The sequence below is a fragment of the Camelus dromedarius genome, chromosome 19 (genome assembly GCF_036321535.1).
Source record: "Camelus dromedarius isolate mCamDro1 chromosome 19, mCamDro1.pat, whole genome shotgun sequence".
Lineage (NCBI taxonomy): Eukaryota > Metazoa > Chordata > Mammalia > Artiodactyla > Camelidae > Camelus > Camelus dromedarius.
Genome location: NC_087454.1, coordinates 7458485 through 7469284, shown reverse-complemented (window position 1 = coordinate 7469284; position 10800 = coordinate 7458485). Strand labels below are relative to the sequence as shown.

The 10800-nt window shown below is 38.0% G+C and overlaps 1 long non-coding RNA gene across 1 annotated transcript; it reads right to left on the bottom strand.

The window, feature by feature from the left end:
• Window positions 1–5652: 5652 nt before the first annotated feature.
• LOC135318576 (uncharacterized) lies at window positions 5653–9319 on the bottom strand. Its single transcript, XR_010376740.1, has 2 exons — window positions 9166–9319; window positions 5653–7016 (listed from the first exon to the last, which is right to left on the bottom strand). It is a non-coding gene; the product is annotated as an uncharacterized LOC135318576 (long non-coding RNA).
• Window positions 9320–10800: the final 1481 nt, after the last annotated feature.

Genomic DNA, 10800 nt, shown 5'->3' with positions numbered 1-10800 from the left:
TGTCTAAAAGGGCCCATTCATATAAGGAAATGTGATGTAGCTCTTGCGAGCCATGTTTTGAAGCCTAATTAATGACCTGGTACACTACCTGCTCTACAGGTTTATATGAAAAAGACAAAATACAAGTAAGTCCAAATAAGTCTGATCTCAATTTTGTTAAATATATTTAGAGGGAGAGAGAGTTTAAGAACTGGAAGATTATCTATCAAGATGTTACCAGGCCTTAATTATAGGAAATAGAATTTAAATTATTTAAGTTTTCTTCTTCGCATTTTTCTATATTCCCCAACATTTCTCCAGTACTTTTTATTAAAAAAATCAAATAAGAGTTATTTACCAAAGATCATTTATAAAAATGTCTATTAAAAATGTATTTTATGAGAAAATCCAGCAAAGATTATTTATAAAGGCAAATAATTTGTCCCACTGATAAACATATAAAGAAACATAGAGTATTTTACACTGCTACTGAATAAGGGATGAGAGTTTAAATTAGCAATAATTTTATGGAAATTAATCTAGAAATACATTTTTTAAAAAAGCTTCAAAAGAGTTTATTCTTTTTGATCTAGCAATTCAATGTACTGGATTTTATCTGAAAGGCATAAAAAGGCACTGAAAAATTTATATACTTGGATGTTACCTGCAAAGTATTTGAAACAACGCAACTGTTAACAGTAAAGGGGGTTAAATAAAAAATAGTGGATTCATCTGTTGTAATATTGGTCACTCACTCATTAGACATCATGTTGTCAAAAATTATTCAATGCCCATAGAAGATAATCACAGTATAATACTAAGTAAAAAGTGTAGGTTTTGAAATTGAAATAGGATAAAAATTTTATAAATAAGTAAATAATAGAAGAAAACGCTCCAGAATATATTTAGTAGTCTATTCTGGATAGTGAAATTATAGAAAACTTAAAAAAATCTTATAATACTGTCTATTTTTAAAAGCATATATGTAAACATAAGAGCAAGATCAAAATCTTTTAATAACTTTCAATGTCTTAAAAGATATCTCCAAATTCCTTAACATGTCACACAGGTCTGAATAATCTCCAGGCACATTCCCCACCACCGTCCAATGGTACTCAGTACTATAATCACACTGGTAAACTTGCAGTTCCTTGAGCAAGTGTGTTCTCCTGTTTCATGCCTTTGTGTTAAGTTGTTTTGCCTCCAAAAATAACTTCCACTCTTTTCAACCTTCTGGTTAATGGTTAAATAAACACAGTATCAGATTAAGTATCACCTTTTAGGGAAGCTTTCTGGATCCTTTCAGATAGGTAAGATGCCCTTAGTCTCTGCTCTAAAATTACAGTCTTTCTTCTTCTCTTACAGCACTAATCATATTGTCTTAAGATAACTTTTTGGTCTGCTTCTTTTACTAATATGTCAAAGACTTGAAAAAGTAGGATGAGCGTCTTCTATATATCCTACAGCAGCTTACAGATACTGTAGGTACTTCGTTCTAGGAACTCAATTAAATAGTTCTGAATTAACAGATTACTGACAACACACACATAATCCCCCATCAAACCAACCGCCAACAAAAACAATTCACCAGGATTCATTATCTGATTAGAATTTCTTAACAATATGAATGATATTTTACCAACCCATGTGACAGAACTATTCATATGTACAGGCTTACTGAGCCAGGTGGACTAAAAACGGTGCAAGTAAAATGAAACTTTACTTTCCTCACTCCCTCTTCTGCGAACCTTGTTCCGTGGACCCATGCTTGTCTTCATGCTCCTGGGTAAAACACAGGCACGGCCGAGAGCTCCCACCATCTCTCTCACATAATAACAAGTCCTCTTGCAGATGGCAGGAAGTCCACCCAGTGTGATCTCAAAATGCCAAGTTCTCAATACATTTGAAACTTTCCCTCCTTCCCTAGTTCAGGTTTGATTACTTAACCAGTTTGAAACTTCTCTTTCTCCCCCAGCTGAGGTCTAATTTAGTCAGAGACCTGCAGTGTAAAGGTGGTGTCAGTTTCTTCTCATTTTCTTTTGGCCTCTCTCTCTCCTTCTGCTGTTTGAGGCCCCTCCAGGGTTGGCGCCAGGAGGGGACCAGGGCATGAAAGCTGTACTTGCCTAGTACTCTAATCACCTATGTTAGTGATGTCTGGGTTTAATAGATACCAGAGCTGACCCTTTCACTTAGGAGTTGTTCTTTGGGACTTATTGGAGACCTTCTCCTTCCCCCAAGCCCCTTCTATCTCCAAGGATCACTCACTGTTCCTAGCCTGGGTGGTGGCTTCTCTAACTGGTTGCTTGCACCCAGCCCCTTACCTCAGCTTCTGCATCTGATGATTTGTCTCCAGGTTCTTTCATGCTAAGAGTATCTCGTCCCTGGCAAGACATGCTCTTAGGCACAGTCTTTTTAGAGGAACCATGGCTTGACCTTCTGTAGGTCCCACATCGGTCTATGGAACACACACACACACTGTTCTCTCTACAGGCAAGCTCCTCCTGTGGCAGGCCTCTTTGCTCTGACAGCCCAGTGCTTCCCTCTTTAGCTACAGCCTCTTTCTTTTAGATATTTTAGATATTTCAGAGAATGAGTCAAGTTAATCTCCATTAGCCTCTGACTACCAAACTCCAGCGTAACCACGCTCTTCATGTGGTTCTCTTTTAGGCTCCCTTACCTGGCTTGAGGTAAAGGGAAGCAGCCTCCTCTCCTTCCCTATTGGGAAGAGGGAAACATCCAACACACCGGCAACTTTCTCCAAAGAAATCCTCACTATCGGCCTCTTCAACCAGAGAATGAATTCTTAGCCTCCTCACACAGCCCGGAAGTGACTGATGGGCTAATGTTAGAAGAACAAGTTTCACAGTCCCTAAGGGTGCCTGCATATGTGATCTAGTACCTGGTTTTAGCACATGGATGTCTGGCAACTATTGTGTTATTCTCCACCTTTGGGGTCTTTGGTGTCTTTATCTAAATTCTAGATAGGTAAGGCTACATTTAATATCTCACTACATATCCATACCCTTCCAGCTACATGCTGGTAGTTTTAGTGACAACTACTCTTATGACTATACAACCAAGAGTGCTAGGGAAACAGAAGTGACAAATACACATTACAGCCAAAACCCACATAACCAATGTGGGCAGCAGGGAAAAACAATTAGCAGATTTTAACATTCTGCTTTTGTCTATATCTCTTGTTGTTCAGAATGATTGTGAAAAAAGCCCTTTGTTAGAGTTCCGGTTGAGAATACATGTGCATTTCCTGGTGGTTAGTTAATGGAAATGTGTGGAAAGAAATAGATTCATTTTACTGAAGGCAAAAATCAGCACAGAAACTCACAGACAACAATTTATTTTTGAAATAGAATGGAAAATAATAACACAGTACAGATAGTAATATTGATCATATATTACCTGGGCTTCTCTGTCATTTCCATCCTCTCTTGCAATTGTGTTGGGGCCATGGGACTGGTTCTGGTAAAGGAACTGAAGGCAGCTGAATGGTAGAAGTTGTCCATGCTCTTTTTTTCCATCTTGCGGGTCCCTGCTGAGATGGAGGCATCACAAGGTGGTGAAATGCCCATTATTCTTCATCTGAATAAATCTGTGGAACAGAGCTCCTTTCCAGTAAGCACTGGATACGTAACATGAACAAGAAATAAATCTTTGTTGTGCTAAGCTATTTGAAATATGGGGGTTTATATGTAACCACAGATATCTTATCCTATCCTAATTCAAGCAGAGCTAGTGAATTAATCTTCATTCTAAAAGTAATTAGCTAGAATTTGACCCGTTTTCCTTCCTTGCGTTTACATCAGCTTCCTCCTATTTTTCCTCACTCTTGAGATTGTATTGGCTTCTTTTTCTCCTTCCTGGTTTTCTCCCAGGACTCCAATCATCAAGACCCATCAAAACTCTTATGAATCTTTCTTGATGATTCTGCCACAGTGTCTACCATCCCTTTTTCATAACGCCTAAACATTCCTAGATAATGCTGAGCTAATTCCTCTTCGATCCATTGCCTTATTTATCTTGTGAGCTATACCACACAGCTTTGATTACTTGCTCAGAAACCTGCCACTCAGAGACTTACTATTCATGAATGTAATCTGAACTCTTCTTGGGCTGACATTCAAGGTCTGTTATACCGGGTTTGATCACTCTTTGCAGTTGTAACTATTGTCACTTCCCTACACGTCCCTGCTGCCTCAAATCAGGCCGACCCTCCCCGATATCATTTTAAGCCTTTGCTCATATCAGCTGCTCCCCAGCCAGTCTATCCAAACCCTCATCCCTCAGAGGGTACCCCCTTATTAGTCTTTAGGGTCCCTCCTTCTTCTGAACTCCTTGTGTGTACCATTTAAAGCATTTATTTGATTACTTAACTGTGTGCTGCTTTTTCACATTTTAGGGATCCAAAACCTGCCAAGGAAAGTGGTTTTTGTCTTTAACAAATCCTTATAGATGTCTGCATTCAGACTCTAAAGAATAATCATTTCATCAATCCTGTGCTTTAATAACATTCTTAAGAAATAAAGTATGTAAATAAAATTTAATTTTCTCATCTTAAGCATCAATCAATGATTTGGAAAAGGCAGGAGCCTGTAAAGTAGTACTGAATTATAAATATTCATTACAACATTCTATTCATTATTTTAATTACGAGCATGGTTTTTCTTTTAATTGCTTTATTAGATACCTAAATTTTCAATCTTGTCAAAATAGCTCATGAATTGATCTCTCTGAATAAAGCTAAGGCCTACGAACTTGCTTAAAACTCACTTGTATCACTGTCAATTTACTAAGTGAAATGTGTTCTTTAAGCAACTAAGTGTTATGGGTTGAATTGTCCACCCCAAAAATATCTGTTGAAATCCTAATCCCTAGTAGCTCAGAATGTGACTTTTTTTTTTTTTTTTTTTTTTTTTTTTTTACTGAAGATGTAATTCATTGAGAGATGCAATTCGTGAAGGTGGACCCTCAGTCCAATATAATCGGTCTCCTTGTAAGAGAGACATAGGGAGAAGATGGCAATGTGAAGACAGGGGTAGATACTGGAGTAATGCTATTCCTACAAGCCAAGGAAGGCTGAGGATTGTCAGCAACAATAAGAATCTAGGAGAGAGGCATGAAACAGATTGTCCCTCAGAACTCTCATAAGGAACCACCTCTGCCAACACCTTGGTTTTGGCTTCTAGCTTCTAGAACGGTAAGAGCATAAATATCTGTTGTTTTAAGCCACCCAGTCTATGGCACTTTGTTTAGGTAGCCGTAGGAACCTCATATTCCAACTATTCAACATAACTATATTTAACAGTAGATTCTACAACACAGGGGCCAGGAACTATTCACCAAATCCTGGCCACTCCCTGTTTTTATAAATAAAGTATTATTGGAACACAGCCATGCACATCACGCTTTGTCACGGCTGCTTTTATGCTTCAATGGCAGAGGTGGATAGTTGTGGAGAGACTTTACTGTTTGGTCTTTTATAGAAAAAGTTTGCCTATTCTTGCTATATCCTACTAAATCTTTAATTAAAAGACTAAATATGTGTAACAGTCTAACTCTAGATTTTTATTTAAACTTCAGGACTGGAATCCAGTCTTAGTCTCTGTATGAGTCAGGACAGGCTGTGCTGCAGAAACAAATACCTCCCAAATCTCAGCATTTTACATGACAAAGGTTTATTTTTCACTCATATGTCCATTAGAGTCTGGGAGACTGCTCAGTGCAGTGATTTACAATGTAGATACTTCAATGTCAAGTCCTCACTATCTCATATTTGTCTCTCAACCCTGCAGATTAAGAGAGTCCAAAGAATTGTTCAAGATCTTTTCTTGCCTCTGGCGAGGAGTGACACTTCATTTCCTCTCACATCCATTACATGGCCCTGTCTAACTGGGAAAAGTAGGAGAACAAACAGAATATTTATAATCACTACTTATCTCCATCATACTAACACTTTGATAGTGTATTAATCTCATAAGACTAGCACTTTAGTGACTCCCAGAACCAAAAATATATATTCTCCTAGTCAATACTGTTGAAGAGTCACAGATGAGTTCCACCTATAATAAGGTAATTCCTTAGGAATCCCTAGAAGCCACTTATAAACTTGTGATTTTTATAAATGGTGGGACTGAGATTTTGTGAAACACCATAAATAATGTGGGATATTTTTTCTTTTGCTGTTGCCAAAGAAATACTTTGTGCAAGTTACAGTGCATTAAAATTAACAACTCCATGAAGAAACATAAAAATCTGAATATGGACACCATGCTGCACATGTGTTTAAGTACTATTATTAATCTTTGCCTTCTTCATTCATGTGAAAGGAACTGGCTCACATTTGGTCAAATATGCAGAAAGAGAAATTATATACGTAGTTTTTTCCATATGAGTGTGTAGGGTTTTTTTCTAGACACAAGCAAGTAGATTAAAAGTACCACAAAAAAGTCTTTGTAATCCCAGCTGTTACCCCCTCACTGGAAGAGCATCAAGGAGTGAAATGAGGGATCAGGAGGGTGATAATCCGTCTACCCTTTGCTCTGTTTTCATCAAGGCAAGAGGTCAGCGTGCACTTTGTGCTTGGGAGGCAGAGCCCTGAGTCGAGTTTATAGCCCTCGGTGTCCTGATACCTCGACTGCTGTGCTTGCTCCCATGTGGCGGCAGGGCCTGCGCAGGGGTTCCGAGGACAAGGTGATACCTCATTCCCCTGCCTTCCTGCCACTGGGTACTCTCGAGTCCTTCATGCGCTGCCCTAGTCTCTGCCTCCACCACGTTGGGACTGCTCTCCTGCTCTTCCCGGGGGCCAGCGTGGCAAATCTGGAGGAAACTGTGGTTCCTCCTGCAGTATTTCTCCAGCTCTTATCAGCATTCTTTTGTTGTGTAGCCCAAGGGAATGGATGGTGGCTTTGTTGTCTTTGCCTTCACTTGAAAGGTTTGTTTTTGTTTTGTCCATTGAGGCATCAGTTTGTCTGCTGAGTATTTTCTTCCAGTAACCTTGATGACACCTTAGCCTTGAGGTTTATCTGAAATGTGATTGTTGCTGATTATTCATCACTTCTAGGCAAGCTGATGCAGCTATCTCAAAAGTTAGTGAGAGTCAGGGGTTTTGTTTTGTTTTGTTTTGTTTTGAGGATGGTCATATCAATTCACTTAAAAACATAATTATATACTTGAATTTTCCTCATAAAACTCCAAAAGTACAGTGTAATCACTTGAATTATTAAACTATGTAAACATGCTTATCAAGGCAAAGTGTAAATAAAGCCACAAAACAAAATGTTCTGGAAAAAGAAGAACTTCATCACTCATAGGACTGTCCTGTATGATGACAACATATAAATATGTATTAAATCTACAGATACCCACTATGTATTCATGTTTCTCACAGAAAGAGAGCTTTTAAAACATAAAGCCAAATTCTGTAATAAGCATTGTAATAGATTTATTTGAGCAACTGAACTTAATAGATTTTAAAAAATTGTAGTCACTTAGGGAGCAAAAAAAAATTCAGTGTTTTCAGCAGTAGGTGAAATGAATTTGACTAATCACACTTGCATCATTATAAGAAATCAACTACTTCCCAACTCACAAATTAACTGATGTCAATACTGGGATCTACAGGACCAAAACTGTATCTTGATAGTTTGTAGAGTTTGTTCGCACACATCATCTCATCTGCTTGCACTGATTCCTATAACAGTCTCACGAGGTAGGTATTATGATCCTTGTTTTGCAGGTTTAGAAACAGGCTTTAGAGTAAGAGGCCCCCACGAGCATGGGACAGTGAGCAATCCTGGAGCCCAAGTCTCTGACTCTAAGCACATGTTCAGGAGGCTCAACGAGACAGTTCTTCATCAGCAATCAAAGCTCTTAGTTCATCAAGATATTTAGATATTGTCCTCATTTGAGTATTCATAAATGGCTCTGTTTACTCAGGAATTACTCTACACCTTGCTGACAATTTCTCATACAACAATGCCCATGTTTACTCTACAGATCAGTCCACTTGACCGCTCCAGGTGTTTCCATCCCGTTCTTAGGTAGGTTTCATTGGTAGAGGATAGAGGGAGGCTTTTGATTTACTTTAGGCACATTTAATGGTAAAGTCGGTAATCTCAAAAACAATGAAATAAGTAATCTGATCATTTCTAATGAAAAAGGCTAAGGAAGATTCATTTTTTGGAAAAGATTAACTTTTATTTTGTCATAAAATTATTTGATGTTTTCCTTTCTTTTTTTCAAGTATCTGGTGTCTTAAGTTTTTCGATGGAATCAACATTAATTATCTCAAGAAAAATGTATAATTATAACTGGAAAATTCCAGAAATGCAATAGACTAATACTAAAATGTTTATTAGTATCTAAAATATATAAAAATCCAGGACGTAATATCTTTGAATCTGTAATTCCTATTTCTGATATACTTCTTTTACCTTGGCTATCAGGGAGCTGAGTCTAATTCATAGCCTAGTTTGCACTAGCTACATCTTAATGCCCTTCTCCATTTCTTCTGAAAGATTTTACTGATACTTTGAGTTTTATGTTGATGAGATACATGTTTTAATTGCAATTTGCCTCAATTCCATTATGGAAGTTGATGTGTTTTGTTTAACATTTCAGTGTTTCTTGAGCACTTACTATCTACTAGATCTGGGGATACAAAGATAAGTAAAACAGCCTGTCTTTAAGCGAATTAATGAATTCACAAATAGACAAATAAGTAAATATGCAAACAAATAAACAGCACATGAGTAAATACAAACACAAGATCCAGAATCCTGCCTGAATCAAATGTATAATAGTTGTAAAGAAACTAACAGATTTCCCATCTCAAAACAGGGTAGATACTCAACAGATGTTTGTTGAGTGAGTGAATAAGTTAATGCCTGGCTAGAAAATAATAAAATATAAGATATAAGGAAATAACTAAAAAGTAAAATTTCAGAGAAACAAATGTTAGATTTTAAAAAACTGGGAGAAGATATAACTAATTCTAGAGTGATCTCAAGAGAGACAGAACATGGAGTTCTCACGTCCTCCTTGTCCCAATGGGTCTATGGGGATGAGCCGTTGTGGAGTGCAGAACACTTCACGGTGCTCCAGGATCCCCCTCCTTACCTCCCCACAGGAGACATAGGTTGGGGTCCCTGTTATACTGTGGACTTCACTCACCTTGAGCATGTGATGTGTACTCTGTACAGAACTCTCTGAATAACCCAAAAGACTTCATCCTCAGGTCACAGTCAACTGGTTCACTATGCAGGGCATTGATGCACAAAATCCTTTATCTGCTATTCCATGAGGATCTACCACGCGAAAGATCCTTTGAGATGGGGAGCAAAAGGAAAGATGGTAATTCAGCCTAAAATGAGACATTGATGGTTCTGACCATCTGGATCACTGATGTTGCATACTTTTACAAAACTAGTGATGTCTTACAGATATGTAAAGCATGCTAAGAACTGATTTGGAAAGAAAAAAGTGTTTATGGAAGATGTCTCAGAGTATCTACTGCTGAAAGCACAGGAAAGGTTACTTATTAAATAGAACGGATGTAATCAAAAGCGTCTTCTATCTTCCAAATATGAGCAAGGTAGTTCTTTTTCAGCAGCAAGCCAATGAAGAAGGAATTGTGCATTTCATTAGGCATTCTATAATTCTGCAGTCCATCTTCTGAAAGACCCGTACAAGGTAAACAATTTTTTTTATTTTCTTTTCCTATCTTTTCTTGAATGGGGAAGGCTGAGGCAAAGAAAGCAAAGAGCTTTGTAAAGCACTATATATTGGGCAAAATTGAGTTCCTCTTACTTCTGCTTGTTATCAAAACTGCCTATGCTACAAAACGTGTTCTTTGCCACACAGATTTCAACTTGTAAATGTGTTGCAAAATTTGAGTAAGGCTTACTAGAGCAAGCCAGCCTTGTTCCTGAAATAAAAATAAGTGAAGGCTGAAAAGTATTCAGGCAACCAAAAATCATCCCAATAAATCAGATTTTACCTTGTTCACTATCTCTTCCAAATTCATTAGGCCTTCGCTGAAATGCAACAGTTTATCTTAAAAACCAACAATAAGTGAATGGCCTAATGATTACAGGTACAGGAGGAGCCAAAGAAAGAGAGGCCAGGTCATACCCGACTTTGTAAGAAACCTGAAATTGAGTACAACTGAAAAGATCAGAGAGGGTTAGGACTCAGCCTCTGGCTATACCTTAAACTATTTTACATTGAAGCGTCATTGACTCTAATTAAAGGCAGTAACTAACAGCAAAGACTAATAAAGGCTGTAAACACTCTTGGGTTATTTCTGAATGGGTTTTTTATAATGGGCCCAGCAATGGGTAATGGTAAATAACCAGGCCTAGTGTCTTCTTCCTCTGCCTCCTGCTTCCTGGACCCTGAGCTGGAAGAATATGCAGACAGAGGCTTTCCTCCTCCAAACACTGCATGTGAAAGGCTTTCATTTAGATCTGATTTTTTTCCAAGCCCATTTTAGTGCCTATTTACATGATCTTTCTAGGTCTTATTTATGTGATCACTCTTTCTGGCTTTTAAAATTCTGTTTATATCTTCTGAGTCTGAATCAGAGCAAGACTTTTGGGGGCTTATCAAGTCTGCATTGGCTCTTGACTCCACCAAAGCTTAGGGCTGGCTCTAATCAAAACTGTGGGAGGAAAATCATAGGTCAGCACTTTTGGACCCTAACTGCTGGAACCTTCCTCTTCTTGCCATGATACTTCCCCCTCTTCATCTCCCTTTCTTTCTCTTCTTCTTCATCAGTCACCATTCTGAACCCATATACTCTCCGCC